Raw genomic sequence first — 19,615 nt, forward strand, 5'->3', positions numbered from 1 at the left:
ATTTGCAGACTATATTAAGAGCCTTTCATTCCAGAAAATAAGTGGTTCTGCTACTTGAGCTTTGGTGGAAACTGTCTTTGTATGGCTTGTAAAGTAAACATGTATGTTAGCAGAGTCAGTTTCTTGTTTTTTCAAATATTTTGGTGTGTTTTATTTGTTTGTTTGAAATGAAGTCTCTCTAGATGCTGTAATTGTAAAGAAATCCTTGAAAATATGACCTTAAGGTAGCCAATGCAATTATATATGCTTGAGTATGCCAAGAGCCTGAAGCACTAACTGTGAGAATAGCCCCTTTCAGCTTCATGTATTAATTCACATGCCAGTGATGACACTTCAAATGTCAACAATATTAACTGCTCACTTGTTCATTGAAGCATGGAAGGGAGACAATGGAAGCAAAGATCTGTGTGATCTACTCCAAGTGAAAACTCTCACTTGGATGCAAGCAGGAGAGCAGTGCTTGGTAGATATCCACACTTAATGTCTTCCCTGGCAGAAGAAAGTAGGACTTAAATGCTCAGCAAGATGTGAGATCTACTGAAGGAAAGGCAAAAACAAAAGCACCCAGAGACACTTTGTCACATCTTGAATATTCAAGCAGTCTATGCAGAATATCTTAGATTGATCTCTTTGGGGACGTCCTATTTACTCAGTTTGAATAAGCAAGCAAAGATAAAGCTGCACATTATTTTGTAGTTCATCCCCTTATGATCTGTCACTGGTATCTCAGTTTACGATTTCCACAGACTGAGGCATAACAGATGGCACTGAGCAAGCACATTGTCACTGAGGCCAGTCAAATGGTTTCTCAGAACCTGATATTTTTCCTCATTGTTTCTCAGATTCTTTCAGGTGTCAGAGGTGTGGATAAAGGTCTCAGGATGGGGCTGATTCAGGTAGTAGACAGGACTAGCAGATAGGACTGTCTGCTAAGAGTTTGCATCCATTTTGAGTGGGGTCTTCTGAGGGAAACTGATCAGGAGCTGAGGTAACACAAGGTTGGTCAGTTGTGTAAAAGTTGAGCTGGCCCATTATGTTGTTTGGTATGTATTTGTGAAACATGCTTGGTTTTTTATTAAAACATGCAACACTTTCTTTTCTTCTTTGCTGAAGAGGGTGCATTTCAACTTTCAGACAAAAGATGCTGAACTTCATCACTTGAAGATAAGGCCTCTTCATCATGATGTTTTTAATGTTGTACTAGATGAGAGCTAAGCACTTCTGAGGGTAACATAAAAAAAAAGTGAATCAGAAATCCCACAAACCCTAGCAACCCACAAACCCTTGCAGAGCAAAAAAAACCTTACGGTTTTCCCTCAGCTCTGTGGTATATTTTCCGCAGAGCAGTGAACAAACCCCCTTACACCAGCAAAGAAAGTGGAGCAGCAAATACTTTATCAATCAGCTTGGCTTTGGTATTCCTTTCTCTCTCTCAAATGAATTCTTTTTTCAAAGTGTCAGGAAGTGCAAGGGAGGAGGCTTTGTCCCTCATGCTGTCACGCTGCAAAGTCAGGTCCTTTCTTTTGCATAGTCAGCTCTAGGCCGACTGTTACATTTCTACCTTGGGGATCGGTCATGGCGTAGGCACCAGAGATGTTCAGCACAGCACATTTAATCCTTCATGCTGACTCAACTGCCTCAGTTTCCTCCTGCTGCTCCATCAGTCTCCTCCTCTATGTAGCTATTGATTAGAGTGATACTTGACCCTCTTTCCAGCACTCTCTTACTCTGTTCATCTTCACTTTTCTCTTGTTCACTCACTTTTAGTTGTTTTAGTTTGTCCTTGTTAGCAATGTTGCTGGGGGATCTTTTGCCAGTGCAGCTGCTCCCTAGAGCCAAGTATTGGGTTGTGTCTAATTACCCTTCCAAGCACACTGCAGTGAACCAGTCAGCTTTCCCAGGCACCCTGTGCAATAAGAAAGAATTCACCGCAGCAGCTGAGCTGCTTCGCAGAAAGCTGGAAGGGTGAAGCCAGGAGCTGAGTTTGCTCAACACGATTGAAGAAATTCTGTACAAGCAGGGGCAGATACAGACACATTGGTTTGTACCTCTGCAGCACATGGTCTGAAGACATATTTTGTAAGTGGGATTGCGAGATCTGATTTCAAGAAGGATCACATGGGATAGCTCCCTCAGAGTTTTTCATTAGAGCTTTCATATGAGGATTGGTATTTACCATCCTCACTAACCCTGCACCTCCTACAATTAAGGAGTGAAGGAATTAAGCAATAAAAAAAGTCAAAAGCAATCAAAAAGTGAAAGTAACTGATTAAGTTAGTGAACTACCTGGGCAAAGGAGGCTATGGTCTACAGCTTAAGAATAACAAGGTGTAGGGGTACTAGGCAGCTTTTATGCGAGATCTGCATCCAGCTGTGTTGAAGTGGGGAAGGACATGGGGTTGAAGGGACAGGCAAGTTATGATCATGAATAAGGGAGAATCAGCAAAAGACTTTGTTAACAGTGGATGATATTACAAGCTTGCTCAGTGTAGCATTGCAGACAATTTCTTTTCTTGTTGACGTGAGAGAAAATGAACTAAGCATATATTTTATTTTTTCCTTTTTTTGTAGGCCTACATGAAATGTGAAGGATGCGTGTTCTTTTCTCATTGATGTGAAGTTTATGGTGCTTCAGTTTTTCTCAAGGTACATTTGAAGGTCCTTTAATTTCTTCTAGGTTTTTTTTACTAGCTGAGGAGCATCTCAGTTCCATTGTAGACTTTTCTGTCTACCAATCCTGGGATATGAATGGCTGTGACCACTTTTTGTGTCTGTGATTCTATCAGACCTTTAAGCAATTAACCATGTTTCTGATACCTGGTGATTGCATTAGTATGGCTCCACAGCCTGTCTTGCCTAAAAAGGGACCATATAGGTCTTGTTGGTCAGAAAGCAGCCTGTGACCCTGCAGTTGGGGCACAACACTTCTAGGATTGTTGCCTTGTTCACCATCTAGAGAAAGCTCCCTGTTTTGCCCTTATACCAGTGGGTACATGAGCATTTCAGTCTTTTTCTGTGCCAAACTGAGTTAGGACAGCCAATGGAAATCTGTGTGAGTTATCAACTGGCTCACAAACCATGTGAAGATGTAACATCTAATATATAAATAATGTACAGAGTGTGACCCCAGCTTATTTTTAGAAAGATTTTTTTGCAGGAGTTGGGAACTGTGAGAGGATGTAAAAACAAACCTAAGGTCTTCCACTACTGATCAGAACAGCAAGGGGAACCAGCACATACAGCCCCAGACACTGGGGTGAAACAATACTCCTGGGGGAAACTGGGGGAAGCCATTCCATCCAGAGCAAATGAAAATGGTTTCGCAGATAAGAATTTTCTAAGATTATCCCATCTAACTCTCACTGTAGTGTCTCAGCACCTTCCAAATCAAACAGAAGCTATAGATAAACCTGCAGGTTTTCAGGAATTCTCTTGCGCTTCCCTCTATGAACTCTGGAACATTTTGGAAAAACACTGGGTTATTTTTTCCTGTCATTGCCCTGACTCGACTGGATAGTTGTACCAAGAGTTAGCGCAATCCAAAATAACTGAATTAAACTAGATCATTGGAGTACATGGACATTCTCACTATGTCAAAATACATTATCTCCTTTGAAAATCTACTGTGTCTTTGGCTGTCACTGCTGGCCACTGATGGAAACAGAGACAAGATATCAGGCTGGATGCATCTTTGTTCTGACCCAGTGCAGTTAGGCTTATGCCAGAAAACAAAGAGTAAGAATGTGAAAAAAGGCAAGCACTGAAGTAGACAACATAGAGACACTGTGTATTCACTCCCTAAAGACAATCAGTGGCAAGCCCCATTCAGGAATGATGCAGTTATAGTTCAGTCTGCCTGGGGAAGGATGAGTTGAAATTTGAAAGTTCCTTCCAGCCCTGCAAAGAACAAACAAACATAATCACAGCTCCACAGAAATGCACTTTTTTTTTTTTTTTTGGGGGGGGGGGGGGGGGGATTTTCAGATATGAGTCATCTAACTGTGCCATTAGGCTGTCTACTTGCATTATCTCCAGATCATCACAGCTCTTGCTTGTTTCAAATGCTGATGGTAACTTACTCCATTGAAGAAATGGTTTCCACTGAGCAGAATACTCTCCTAGGAAATGACTGTGTAGATTAAAATGTAATCGATACTGCAGCAAGCTTTTGTGTAATCTGCTGAACTCTGGAGCTTCTGGCCAGCAGATGAGGCTGTGGCAGCAGAGTGGAGTCTGACAGCTATGCTGGGCCCTCAATCTGGGCAGGATGTCTATATCCCTGTCAGAGGAAGCAAGAGCACATGTGCATGTCCACAAGGAGAGCAGCTAAAGTAGCGTCATGTCAGCTGCACTCAGCGTGCACAATGACATCAGTAGTTTGGTGATGTTCTTCTGACGTCAGCATCACAGGGTTGAAACATGGCCAACCAAGACCTAAAGATTAGTACAGAGGCTACAATCATTCCAGCACCATTTAGCACAAATGGGAAGCAATTAATCGTTGCAGCACATCTGCAGAATACATATGAAAAATTAAATCCTTGCCTTGCTGAAATCAGGGAGAGCTTTATTTCTGACTTTACTGGAGCCTGATATCACCCTAAAAATACAAATCTTTATCTCTGTTTTGTAGATGATTTAGAAATGCATGCCAGAAGGTGGGCATAAGTATTGGATTCTGTCCTAGAGATGGGTAGACTTCTCTAAATTTTCCACACAATTTCAGGCTCTGACATGGTTTTGTTCATTTGCCTGTAAAGAGAGCTCTTCATTACAAATTATTTGTGTTTCCTTTTGAAGCTTATTATAAACCCACAGGTGAGATTTAAGGCTTATGTATTCAGGTGCCAAGCACACAGATTCAATTCTTTTTTACTTTTTCCCTCAGATGTATTGGTAAGATGCTGATAAAGGGGAAAGAAAAGTGCCTGTTCAAGTTGAGATATGGTGATTATGAACTTGAAAATAGGAAATAATCAGACTTCCAGTAACAGGGGAAAGAAGGGTATATGAAAAAGCCAGGCACATGCACAAGGGGAAATGTCCTTTGGGATTTCATCCCAATCAACTGTTAACTTTAACAGGCTCTTGGACTCCCTCTTGCACAGATTAATATTTTCTAGTGCAAATTGGAAGGACCTTTTAAAGAATTTTGCAGATGTTAGTTGTTTTCTTGCCTTTTCCTTGCAAATTCAAAGATTAGTAAAAGCTCTCTCTGAGATGTCCAATTTCTAACCGTTTGACCGCTACTCTTCTACTCACATCCAAAAGTATTTTCAAAAGACAACTGCAGCAATGTAGTGTGTGTGGATATTTTTACCTGGATCTCACATTCAAAAGACTGAAGACATTTCAACAGGCAGTGAAATTCTAGTGGTGAAAGAAAGGCTGGCATTTGCCTTCCCATCACTATACCTGACAATAGGTACTTTTATATATGCCTGTGTGTTTATTTACTGCTCCCAAAGGCTTTCATATAATACCACACTTCAGATTTCCAGATTCAGAAAGCTGCTCCTTTGATCCAGTATTTCTACAAATTAATTTTCTTCTGTCTAAAACTGAGTTGGGAGTTCTCTGTCTTAGAGAACTGACAAGTTCTCTAGTCACTGTACATGCTAATGGTCTACATCGTTATATTTATAGAAGGAAATTGTAGCTTGATTAAGCAGAGGCGAAAGAGATTTGTATTATATAGATGGTTCTGACACAAGCCTCCTCTATTCTTGGACAGTAGCTATTAATCTTGTTGTGTCCCTATAAAGTGGCATGAATGGTCTTTTCCTGTCCATTCTGTGGGTGCTTAGTTAGCATTTGTAAATAATTTTCAAGTTACTGAGACTACGGACTATCAAAAAGGCAGCATATATTTGATCATGAGGACAGTGGAACATGTGGTAACGTGAGTGAGTCTGTGTTCAAAATGCCATCCCTGCCCAAGGATTGTGGTATCATGGCCAGAGAGACTATCCAGGAGCAGATATTTTTCGTGAAATGGACAAAATACCCATTCCACTATGTTGTGCATCCCTGGCTTTCCAAATACTAACTAACCACCCACTGAAACACATACAGTGCATGAACCAAATGAATCAATAGAAATGCTTTCCAAGGCTGGAAATATAGATTTCACTGGTGAAACACAGGGCATTTCATGCTTAGCTCAAGACAGCAGGGCTGCTTGTGTAGGATTATCTGAATTTTCTCCTTGCTATATTTAAAGCAGTGTGACAGCAATATGAGACAGTAAATTTTAGAAAGGTGATGCTGCCTGTCATATCCTGGAACTGGAATCTTTCCTTTCCATGCCAAATCCCCAAGGTCAGAGCATTTGATCACTGCCGAGAAGAGTTTTCTCAAACTCTGGTAGCATCAGTCATTGTGCTGCTCTATTTTTCTGTTCATGTGATTCCATTGATTTCCATTGATTTGAGTTACAGCCATACAAAACTGGGTTAAAGCAGGAGGTAATCCACCTCTTTGCAAGGACACTTCCTTAGTTACAGGGGACAACAATATTTTTACTTGGACTTAAGGTAAACTTTCTGCTTTTTTCAAAAGTCTTGTATCCAACACATGTTGCTTCCTCACCTTTTACAGCATTGTAACTTTTTTTCCCCCCCAAAAAAAAAACTTACAGGGGAGACCTTATTGCTCTCTACAGCTAGCTGAAAGGGAGTTGTAGTGAAGTGGATGTCCGTCTCTTTTCCCAGGTAACAAGTGATAGGAGAAGAGGAAAAGACCTCAAGTTGCACCAGAGGAGGTTTAGGTTGGATATTAGGAAAAATGTATTCACTGAAAGGGTTATCAAGCACTGGAACAGCCTGTCCAGGAAAGTGGTTGAGTCACCATCCCTGGAGGTATTTAAAAGATGTTTGGATGAGGTTCTTAGGGACATGGTATAGTGGTGGACTTGGCAGTGTTAGGTTTACAGTTGGACTCAATGATCTTAAGGATCTTTTCCAACCTAAATGATTCTATGATTCTATGATTCTATGGTAGTGGTACAAAAGTGATGCTTTGGAGCTTTAGAGCAGCTATGCTGCCAGTTCATCATGGATAAACAGCGGGCAATGGGGAGTACTAGCATTTCCTTGGTAAACAGCATATTTCAGTCTGACTCCTTTGCAAGCATCTCTTAGTTCAGTAGTTATGTCAATGACATCTGAGATTGAAAGTGCTTTGCTGACAAGGTCATTAAAATTTCAGTGTATTGTTTAGGAATCAATAGAAAGGTATTCAGAGCAGCTTTCCGAGATTGAGTGCTCAGCAGGGTTAAGAATGGAACTTCCGCATCCTTAAATCTTTCTGAGATCAAGGCTCTTTCCTTCTTCTTGAATAAATCTATTCAATTAGTTGATGAGATTTTGATTTCTTTCTTCTGCACTTTCCTTTTAATAACAGTTTAACATAGCACTATTCAAACAGTAACTAGCATCCTGCCTGCCCCCATCAAATGCACTAGCTGTTGTCTGTGTAGTGATTTATCCCACGAATACAAAGGAAGAAATTGTAAGATTGTGCATGTGATTTTTTAAGAGCATTAACATAACTGTGTTTGCCTCTTGGATTTTGCTTCCTCTGGTTTTAGAACTTACTATCATGCTAACCAAGCTAAGCTGCATATGAGAAAATAGCTTTATCTGCTTCAAATACCAATCTCTTACAAATGTTCCTGCAACAGGATGGCTTTTGGAACATCTCCGAAACCAACAGATTTCACCTCTGTCAGATTTCAATGGAAAGTAATTTTAAATTTACATTCCTTTCACTGCAAACATCTTTCCTGTGTACACCAAGACAGACTCAAGTGCTGTTGGTCCAGATTCCCTGAAGGTCATTACAATGGACAAAACCTAAGAAAGGATTATGGACATGATTCTGTCCTTGAGCCCACCTAGATCAGGAGTCAGGCTGGTAGGATCTGCTGAGTTATAGGATCTTACAAAATATAGAGAATCCAATGTATGGCCTCAAATCATGACGATGTGCTAATTTTTGCAGTCACACATTGGATCTCCAGTCAGGATTGCAGACCCATTCCTGCCTTGGTCCAGATGTGGAATGAGATGCAGATGAATGGTTATGCTGAAGAACAGAAACTGTCTAAAGGATTCCAGCACAGGAAGAATGCAAATTTTTCACTCCAGCTTACCACTGATTTAATCTGCCCTTCTTCTACCACGTTGTGTTGAATGAAACCCTTCTGTCTCCCCCAAGCTATGTCAAATTAGTGGATCACATGCTACACCAGGAGCGAGCTTGTGGAGCAGAGGGCTGCAGTCTCCTCCAGCACATCCTTTTCATTTATTTAGAGACAATCTCTCACTTTAGCTTACTCTTTTTCCTCATTTTTTCCTTTTCATCCACTAAGGGAAAGATCTCCCATATTTGATTTTCTCAGAAGTTAGGAAAAGTAGCTCAACTGGAAAATGCTACTTCCCATATACAAAATATAACCCTTTGGAGTATTGTAGGTGAATTTGACATGGCCACAGAGCTCATGGGGAAGTAACAGCACTAAGCAGGTTAAAGTCAATGGAATATGAGGGGAAGATCCAGTTTTCCATACCCTGAAAGCCCCACCTTTCTTTATGGAAGTAGAGAGGTTAGTATTTACTGAGAAGTAATGGAGGTAGAGCCTATATGAAAGTCTGGCAGGGGGGGAGGAGGGAAAGAGCTGAGCTCAATGGATGAGCTCATGCTTTCATTTGACACCAATTTCAGCAAAACTGAGATTTCACCTCTCAGAGCTGGAAGGTCATGTTGTCCATGCTACACCCTGTCGGTAGAATCAGCTCAGTCTAAATAACTTCGGGGAAAAGTTCATATTAAAATCTTGCAGAATGACTGTCAACTTTACAAAGGAATTTTCATCTATCTATAGGTATGTAAGTCAACAACTGCCCACAGCTAAAATTGATTTAAATCAAAACTGCATGGAGGTGTGTACACAAACCAGACTGGAAAGCAACAACACACATATTCCTAAACCATCACAGCAGAATAGCAAGAACAAATGCTACTTTAATTTAGTGGCAATTTTGTGTGTTATGGAGACAAAGCAGAAACAAAGCGTCCTTTGGTTCAATAACTCTGCAGGTTATACATACATGAAGGCAATGTAATGAAATGTTTACTCCTGAGCCTTCTCCTACCATTTACTTCCCCTGACTCAAATTTCCCTCTTCATCTGCCACTGCCCGTCCCCTTTCCTGACTTTGTGTGGAACATTTGAGGTGATGCTTATATGTGAGAAAATGTGAGTATGTTGGTGATGCCTTCCCCACATGGCATGCTGTGTTCTCTCCTGATGATCTGCTTTACAGTACAGGTAGTACCGGTAGTTTTTGAAGTGTTTAAAAAGCAAATCAAATGTTACTACCTTTTGGAACTGATGAACCAAGTTGACTTGGTACCTGGAAAACATGCAGGCGAAAAAGTACTGGGAAAGCAAATGGAAATTAAGACATTTCAGTTGGAGATGTATGAGAAGTTTATAAAATACTGTTTTGGAGAAAGGGACCAGACACTTAAACTTACCCTTTTTATACAACCGGAAAAAATGGTGTTAAATTGCAAGACCACCTATTTAGAGCTAATTGGATGATTTGCATGTTAGAAAGGTAACTAGAGGAACAAAAAACCTATTGAATCAATAAGATTAGGATTAGATATTTTGCAAGTGTTTAATACATTCACAATGATATCAGATAGGATACAAGAATAACAAGTAGACTTACATACAGTTAAGAGTTTAAGTGACCTATAAGTAACCAGGAGCAAGGAGGAAATGTCACCTGATAGGCAAGCTACTTCATGATTTTTTTACAGGACTTTTCCTATCTGTCTTTATGGCAGCCAGTACAAGCCTTCTTAAGAGACATGGTGGTTCATTAAATATCTCTCTGCACCAACCAAAAATTGTATTTCCTTTGTTCTTCACTTCTCCTCAAACTTTCATATAGGGCCATATTGGCCACTTCCTGGACAGCTTCATGGAAACTTTGCACCAGAAAGCTCCACATTTTCATAAAAACTGCCAGCAAGCTGCTCTGTATGCTGCTGAACATAAGTCATTTCTGAAAAGATACAGGAAAAGCCAGTGGCCTGTGGCACTGGATGAATCCTTGGGCTGTACTGCAGCCAAAATGTGAAAAATAGCATGTAATCCAGCTGGGGTTACTACAGAGTCCTCTATTTTAGATTTTATAGATTTTATTAACAGTGCTGGGACATTCCATCTAGGTCGGTTCCAGCAGTACTTGTGCTCAGTATTGTGCAAAATTATTCTAAGATTTTTTCTGACCAATTTACAAGATGAGACCCGCTAGACCTATTCCACATTTTACCAAAGTTTCCCTTTCTCTGTCCACATTTATGCACTCATTTATCTATTGTGCCTGTCTTCTCTCATTTTTTTCTTTTTTCTGAAGCTGCATGTTCTTTGGGGTAAAAAAGTCTTCCACTGTCTTCCCTACAGTTCCTAACAAAAAGGGCCAAATCTGCAACAGAGCTAAATTTTATTTTTTGTGGTAAAAATAGGACTGGAAGATACTTCAAAGGTTGTCTGCTACTCAAATGTCCCAGTGTCATTCCTGGTAGGACCTTCTTATAACAGCACATGGAGAGAAGTGCAAGTCCAGACGGCATGCTGCTCCCTGGCAGAGGAAGGCCAGAACTTGCATCTGATACCCACAGTTGTGCATTCCTCCTTAGACTAATCACCCCTCTCTGTTGCAAATGACTCATTCCTCCATTTTGCCTCTTGTGTGAGTTTAGCAGCAGAGCACTGCAATTGCCTTCTGCCATATTTAGCTTTGTGCTTCCAACTCAAGATGCAAGAGTCCTCTTTAAGGGCTATTTACCACAGTGTTCCTATGACAGACATTGACAGAAATTGAAAGGGAATTTGTAACAGTGATTACTTTTTGTCTAGTCAGAATCACCATCGTTACAACTAATAGCTTGGAAAGTTGTTCAGCTTGCTTGTCCGTAATGGATAGCGTTCAATAGTTTCTATATCTTGAGAGGCTTTGTTGTCAAATGCAAGTTCATCAGTAATATTGGAGCACTATGGAGATCAAAGAATAATGAAATGTTAATGGATGGATCTCTCTGTGAAAAATATAATTTGTTTCCATTGTTTCAAAGTGAAGGGACAAGTCTGCACAAAGTCTATCAGCCGAAGCTTTTCAACTGGAGTTGCATCCCTAGGGTGGCAGGTGTAGAGGCTGGATTTACATCAGGTGGGAGTCAGGTGGGCTTCACTGAGCTGGGTGCAGTTTTACTGGTGGAGAGCAGATGAGCCACTGGCCCAAAGAACTCAGCTGCTCTTGAGTATACCTGCTCATTTTGCTTCCAGCTTGTTTTTGCATATCAGCTTCAGCAGCTTTTCAGAAGTGCAGCTTTGCTGGCACTATGCCACAGCAGCCTCCTCCTCTGCCAGTCATGTTCTCTTCCTCCGGCCCCTCTTCATCCAGACCCAAAACTGTTCCTTTTCTTTTCTACCCAGCACCTGTGTGGAGAGTGTCATGAGCAGCTGGGCCTCTTCAGGCAGTTGCTGGGTCTCACACTAGCTCTTGAGTCAAGAGGTTTCACTGCAGCAAGTTGATAACAACCACTTTGCATTAAATTTTAGCCACAGAGAGAGAAGCCTCGATCTCCTTAGGGTTAGGAAGAAAATAAGAAAGTCTGAGTCCTCCATGGAGGTGAATTTGAGGAGGATAATTCACCTCTGCCTTAAGCTTGCAACATGGATCCCCGTGATCAATTCCTAACAGCCCACATTGATTCCTGGCTGAATGCTTTCACTCTCCCCCCATATTAGGCCTCATTTTTCCTAGTATGAATCTTTCAGCTTAATGTTTTCTTCATGCTGTAAAAGAAGCAGGTGAGAAATTCATATAAGGAAGGAACAGAGGGAGGCTAGAACAATCCCACTATGGATTTTTTTCATTGCTAAGACTGAAATACAAAGCGCTCTGTTTTACATCTTCATGCCTACCTACTCACAGCCCCAAGCTACAGCAATTTTAGCATTTGTCACTTACAGTTGGCTGAAGTCCAGGAAAAAGTCTGACAGCTTCTTAAAATAACAGCATACAGGTACAGTAGGCAGGTCCAAAACCAGATTTATCAGACCTACTATGCAGTGAGACCAGGCACATGGCTGGACTGCAGATCCCTTGCTGTTGTGGGACTAGTGGTTGTACAACTTTGTGGCTTTTTAAGACAAGCCTGGTACATCCTTCCATTACTCCAGAGAGACCCATCATGTGTTTCTGGGGGAAATGCAGAAGCCCTATCAAAAATGTAGCTGAAACACGGTTATATGGCAGAAAAGTTTAAAATGAGCAAGGAGATGGAATTTGTTTAATCAATCTAGCTGTGCAGGTGGCACTTATTATGGGATATAGCCTGTGTGACAAAGAGTTGAATGGGGGAACTGCCACTTTTCCCAAGGAGGTGAGGCGAGGTGCTCGCTAGAGCATTTCAAGCCAGCTGAGAAATTTCAGTTAGAGTTTGGATTTTTTTGCAAGTGGAAAATTGAAGCAAAACAGTTTGGTGAATCAAAGCCAGTCTCTGTTTTTGCCTGCCAGCAGTCACATGGGATTTGCAGCTTGACTTTATTATGCTTCTTATAAGTCAGGTATCCCACGATGGGCTTCCCTCTGGTCATCACTACCCTTGCTTGTGTTCATGGTGAAAGATACTGGCTACCCAGGGTCATCAGGCACTTCAGCTCCTATACGCCCTTGCATTACCCTTGATAGGGATTCAAATTTCTGTTATATTTGCACCTGAAGTAAAGATGAAAATGGGCTATGGGGTGACATCCTGTGTATCCTACTATTGGGATCTAGTAAAAATAAAAAAATTGGGGCTTTTATAAAAACAAATGTTTTGCAAGAGGAAATTTTCTTTCAAATCACAACCTTTTTTCCTGGTGCTTTTCCCTGTGCTGACTACCCAGAGCTTCATTTCCCATCTCACTGGGCAGGGGAAAAGCATCTTACCCTGTGTAAGCATCACTGTATGTGCTGGGAAAAGTGGAAATGAATTTCAGCTGCAGTTGAACATTCTTTGAACAAAGGTAGAGGCAACCTCAATATGGCTATTTCTGAACATGGGGATGAAAGTAAAGGCTGATGGGAATTAAATATTTTGTGATCTGAAAAGAAGAAATCAAGAATACACAATCTTTTTTGTGTGTATGTGTTTGGCTGTGCAGTAGTCCCCAGAACCTGGGGAAAAATAAATTTGAAAAACAGATGAAAAGTATGCACTAATTATTTAAGAAGATAGCTGCATCCAGCAGCCAGTAAGCTCCAAACAGCAGGGCAATTTTCCTTTCTTTACACCTTTTGCCCTACAGGCACACAAACTGGGGTCAGGGAGGAGGATACAAAAGGAATGAAGGAAGGGGAACTTGTTTACATACCAGATCCTTATGTACAGTTGTTTTATTTCCTTCTGTCCATCCCATCTTTGTATCAGGTTAAACTATTCCTTATTGTCTTTGCTGTTTTGTTCCTTGCAGAAGAGCATCTTTATTAGCCATGATTAGATCTGGACATCCTGCAATTCTGCAGGGACCAGCAGGTGGGTGCAGGAAAGAGAGGGAGAAGTCTGTCCCAAGCAAAACATAAATCTCAGGCCAGATCTCCTTGGTTTTGAAAAGGCATACTACAAACTCACAGATCTCATTATCAAAACAGGGGAATGAACACAGCTGCTCCTGTCAGCACAAAAGCCATCAGGTTCAAATAGGCTCTACACGTGTGCAAAGCATAACAACTTTCTCTGATTCTCATCAAGACCAGTCCCAGCTAGTGTCTGCTGTTGTTTCTACTGAAAAGTCGCAGCTCCACAAATAGACCACTTTTGGGATTTTGGAAGGCAACCAAGGTCCAGTATAACTGCAGATTCAGGAAACCTGCCAGCCTCCTGTGCTCACTTCTGTACAAGCAGACAGGAAACCTTAGAGAAATCTTTTCCTCTTCCTGTGCCTCAGTACAGGATAGTACAGGAAAATACAGAGAATAATACCGGTCTCCCTGATAGTCCTTGAGATGCATAAGGAGCTGAATATCATTACGCTTACTGGCTCTTACAGTGGGACTTCACGTAGAGGCAAACAGGCACAAAAACTATCAATAGTCTTGCAACACTGCCATCACATGCTTAACCTTTGTTTTAAAATTCCTGAGTCAGCACAGTGAAGAACATTTGAAATTTTTCAGAGGAAACCCTTCAAAATCAAAGCACCTAATAATAAAGGGAAGCAAAACCAGAGATTACTGGTTTTTTAACAACCACATTTACATATAAATATTTTATGCATGAAAAAATATGCATCCATATATTTTTTTTTAGATTTGTCTAAAATGCAGATAGTTAGAAAAGCAGTTGCTTACTGCAGTTTCTCATATACACTCTCAATGGTGAGTTACAGTAACCCCATTTCTCCCAGCTGGTAATCAATATCCTTTTCTCTTTTGCTGCTTTTGTTTAGTGTGTAACTTATGACCAGAGGTTTATAAATCCCTGACTACTTATTACGCTGAAAGAACTTCTTCCTTATTAAATGTCTGTGCTTTAAGATTCATCTCCTCCATCTGTTAGATGTCGATATTGGATTCTGTGATGAAATTTATAGATTACAGCATTTGCTTTTAGCTATCTGGGACAATACTATTTTATATTTTTTTGGTTAATCTATTTTTCTAGCCTAACTTTTTTTGTCTATCCAGGTTCCTGTTTCTTATGGTGTTATATTTTAGGATTACTAAAAATGGTTATCTGTTGTCTTTGACAAATGTAAATGGCAAATATGAACAGATGTAGTTCCAAACTGCTGTATAACAGGGATAAAAAATACAGGCAAAAGTAAGACCCTTAGGAAGTGCTATGCTTTGGGCTTTCTACCTTATGAAGTATGTATTGTCATCAAGTGAAAAAGTCTGGGTAGCAAGGTGAGTTGGTGCTTAATGGGTAGATAAACAGTTCTACCATCATTAATGTATTATTGTTGTCTGAGCCTTTCTTATATTAAATGTAATATAGACTTTTCATTCAGCAATAGCTTCTGTTGGTTTGTACCTTAGTATCCCAAAGAACAGCTATTCCATCCCACCACCCCACCTAATTACCTGTACTGGAGATACTGATAAGAGTTTGGTCACTTAGTTTCAGTGTCATGTCCAGTGCTGTCTCTGGAGTTAATTCTAAGGGGAATGCTCTTCATTTTTGTTATCATTAATGAGAACTAGAAGACAAGGCTCTGCATTTACTTAATGAGAATGTCATGGTTTGAGCAGAGCTGGAGAAGACATGAATTTGAAAGGCTGATCTTTGTAATGAACCAGAACATTATCAAATGGCATCGGCTGTGATACAGAATTGGGTTTAACAGCTCTGTGTCTTATATGAGGTCAAATAACTGTGTGCATGTGAATTTTGCTTGCTTAAAAATATACATCTGTCTCTCACAAAAAAATTTACTAATGATATACTTTTACATATGCTATTGATCAATCGAAGTATGTAGTGGTAGGTAGGATTAGGGCAAATGCTGGTCAGTGGGAATAGGAAGAAAAATTAACACCAGCACAGGCTTTATGCTTTCACTAGGAACTAAATCTTAGAGACAGAATAGAGTAGGAACTGACATGGCTTTGTCAGTAGTGTACTAAAGTAGGACAGATCATAAGAGAGCTACCCAAGCCTGAATACTGAAAGCTCAGTTGTTTAAAATGTTCCCACTGTGGGGGATACCTGCGCTCCACTTCAGGATGGGTTTTTAAGGCCCTTCAAGCATGACAGCACCAACTCAACTTCAAATTGTCCACTCAATATGATGATGAAATCATGAAAGCATGGGCTTCAGCAGAGACTGCCATTAATGTCATACTGAGCTTGTACAGCTTAGCTGTCTGCAAAAGCTAGTTAGGTTAAAGTTAAGCTGCTTCTAATTAAGTGTGGTGCAGTCCTGACTGTAGTGTTGAGTCTCTGCTTTTCTGTTAACTACAGTGAAGACCTGCAACAGAGGCCACCAAGCAGTTTCAACAAGGAAGGGCGGCATGCAAAGCAAACCACAGTTCCCTCATCCACACCCATTCCTAGACAGCAGCGGTAATGGTTCCCTCCATCATTGGTTGACTCTTTGTGTAGGACCAACCCTGTATATCACAGGCACCCTACTGCAGCATGTTCATGACTGGATGTGCATGTTCAAGCCTGAACTTAGATCCGGGGAATACAAATTGTGTGAGACCTTCCTGATGAACGTCGTATTACTTCTAGGCATGCTGGAAATCCACAGGTGTGACCTTGTAAATGAGGCAGCATCCCTTTGAAACAGAAAAGGACTGTGCTTGGCTTGTACCTCAGGCTCAGCTGACAGCGGAGAGGAGGAACATGCACATGACACAGATAGACCAGAAGTCCGAGACAGTAAATCGCTTCCTCACTCTTGCCCCTTAATTTTCCACCAGTTCTAAATCTGCTGTTGGGTGGTAAGAATATCTGCAATTTGGCTTATATAGCAGAGCCATGGGAGGATATTTGAAAGTGTGTTCTTTACTATTATTCATAGACATGGGGGGGGGGGGGGGGGGAGCAAAAAATACCTGAAAATTGCAGAATACTCAAAATATTAGCTTATGACTAAACAATCCATCTTTCTGGTCCTCTTCAGGAGGTTTGCTCCCAAGTGTGGTCTCATCCATGTGGAAGGATGAATTAGCATATCCAACCAGCAAAGCACCAGCACTTTCTTTGTTGTTTACATGTTGGCAGAACTTCTCAGGAATTAAGTGGGATGCTTTCAGCTCAGGTGAGTACAGAGACTACTTAAATCTACTCAGAACATAGCCAACAGAGGTATTAGCTAGGCCTGATCCTGCCTCTGCTGAAATCAGTGGCTGCTCTTAAAGAGAATAGTAATTTGTCCCTTATTTGCTACTGTGCAAAAAAATCTGTAGTAGATAATAATATTGTTTCTCAGTCGAAGTAATTTTTCAGGCCTGCACACAATAGATGTAGAGAATCTACAATCTCCTTGCTGCTTCAGTCCCTATTTTTGGTTTTACGGTTCACACAGAGCCCAAGGAAATTACTGAAATCATCCCCACTGATTCAGCTAATACTGAAACTGCTGGAACACTGGTATAGACAATGCTCAGGCAGTGTAGACAGGGTTTAGCAGCGCCACACATCCCTCTTGTGCATTCCAACTTCCCTTCTGGTTCATTTAACCAAGTGAAAGAAGCTGAACTGATCAGCCCAGGTCTCTCAGGGAAGCTGGAACTTGGAGAAGAAAGCATTGTATAAATCTCCAGCACCGAAACAACCATCGACTGCTAATGAAGCAGGGGGATGTCGCCAGTAATTCAACGTGCCTGTTAGGCTATGAGCAGTCTGATTGTGTGTATTTGGCATTCAGGTGAAACCTCAGGTGACTTCCACCTTCTCAGTGCTGCCCTGATTTACATGCATTCAGATACTGTGGCAGCCAATTTCTGGCAGTAAAGTTAGACTTTTAGCAGCTGGGATTATTCCCAAAAAATTGGTTGCGCAATTGGAGTTAAATTAATGAGGTGGTGATGGTTTGTTCAAGGTATAAAAATAGTAGCAACTAATACTTATATAGGCATCCTGTCTCAAAGTCTACCCATATGCTTTACATACAGTAAAGATTATCACTCCAAACACTGCTGAAGATGCAGCTATTGCTGGTGGCCTGATATTTTACCATGTTTTTCCAAGTAACCTCTTACAATGGATAGAGCAGTTCCTATTAATTCTCCTTATCCTTCCTGATTACACAGATGGTCCAGAGCCAAAGATTTGGGTTGCTATTTTCACTCTACCTTTTTTTACTATCCACATTTTATCTTTCTTTAAGATTGGAGTTTGAAATCACAAGTGCCTAACAGCAAAGTTTGACCTGCTGTATTTTGACATTAACTAGAAAAATCAGCTGCTTTTTATTCCTTAATCATGTGCAAATAAAAAGTAGCAGGTCACTGGTAGGAATGGAAAGGTGTATCTGTCTTGCTGCCTGTCAATCAGCAACATGCCCTGTGGCACAGTCAGGGGAAAGTATTTGATCTAGTACTGACATATTGTCCAAAGTGTTAAATTGTCATGTGTCTGAGGAATAGAAACGTAAGCACATTTTCTAGGTACTGGGATCCAGCACAACAATGTGTAGGTAAGCTTGCTGTTGTGGGGGATGGATGGCTCACAGTTTTGGTGTTTAATCTCTGTAGATTTTATCTAGTGTTGCAAAATCCTTGTAGAGCTTAATATCTTTCACCAAAATAAACAGGAATTTTGTGATCAACTTCAGGAGAAAGGTCTTGGTTTTACCGCTACGTCCACAAGAGCAGACCTCTGTGATCATGCAGCATATCATAGGAATTGGCAGCTAGGACAATGCCTTACGTGGGCCTTGAATTTGATCCAGGCTAAGCAAAAAGCAGCATTTTAAATTGGAATGGAATGGAATGGAATGGAATGGAATGGAATACAATACAATACAATACAATACAATACAATACAATACAGTAGTTGGAAGGCACCAACAATGATCATCTAGTCCAACTGCCTGACTACTACTTTTATCCACTTCAGAGGTTATTTGAGGAAACCCTGCCTATGCTCTCAAAGGGCTCATACCATTGCTGCACTGATGGAATAGAGTTTGTGCCTTAAACCAGAGTTTTCTGTCCCTTTCCAAACTCTGAGTATTATCAAAGGCTTTAACTCAGGTTCCCTTGAAAGATCTATTTTCTGTTTTAATCTTGAACTCTGTAGCAGAGACTCACCTGTCTCACTGCACCGTGAGTCACTTCTGCTATACCAACTGGACTTTAGGCAGATTTCTGTGAGCTCCAGGGACATGAGTGGAGTTGGACTGGGAAGTCAAGGCTGTGCTGGTGGGACCCACTGATAGACTTGAGACCAAAGCAGACGCAATCACGATCTGAGAACTTATCACAGGCCTGTATGGAATGAGCTTGTGGCCTCACTCCAGGTCGTCTTGGGCGTGGTAACCCATCACCCATTACCCATGTCTTTCTGCATTGCCTGTTCCTGTCAGGACATTGTTCAAGGGCTGAATTGGTGAAATGGTGACCGAAACCCCATGTGCTCCCTGTCAGATCTTCTCTCCGTTTGGAAGAACAGCTGAAGCAATCATCACCCCATTCTGGTCCCATAAATAGAAACTCTTATGGGAGTATGGGAGAGATGTCACCGCTGGCAGAGATGTCACCATCTCAGTGCTCAGGTCACCCTGTCCCTCAGCTTTTCCTTGCTTCCATGTGCAAAGCTCCAGGGGCCCTGGATTTTACTAGGTGCAGCTCTGGGGTAGGGCTCTTGATCCCCACTGCCTTGCTGGCACTGAGAATCCATCTTTGCTTGCTTTCATCAGTCAGAAATCTCTGTTCCTGGCCTCAGTGTGTCAAGAGACAGCACGGGCAGGTCCCCCTGCTTGTCTACTTCTAAACATCACCCATGCTGCCTTTCAGACTAGCAGATCTGTGTGCATTTGCTCCTGCTTAGGGCACAGGAGGGAGCACCTGCGCATGCAGGTGGCTTGTCA

This window comes from Mycteria americana, chromosome 4, assembly GCF_035582795.1.
Source record: "Mycteria americana isolate JAX WOST 10 ecotype Jacksonville Zoo and Gardens chromosome 4, USCA_MyAme_1.0, whole genome shotgun sequence".
Taxonomy (NCBI): Eukaryota; Metazoa; Chordata; class Aves; order Ciconiiformes; family Ciconiidae; genus Mycteria; species Mycteria americana.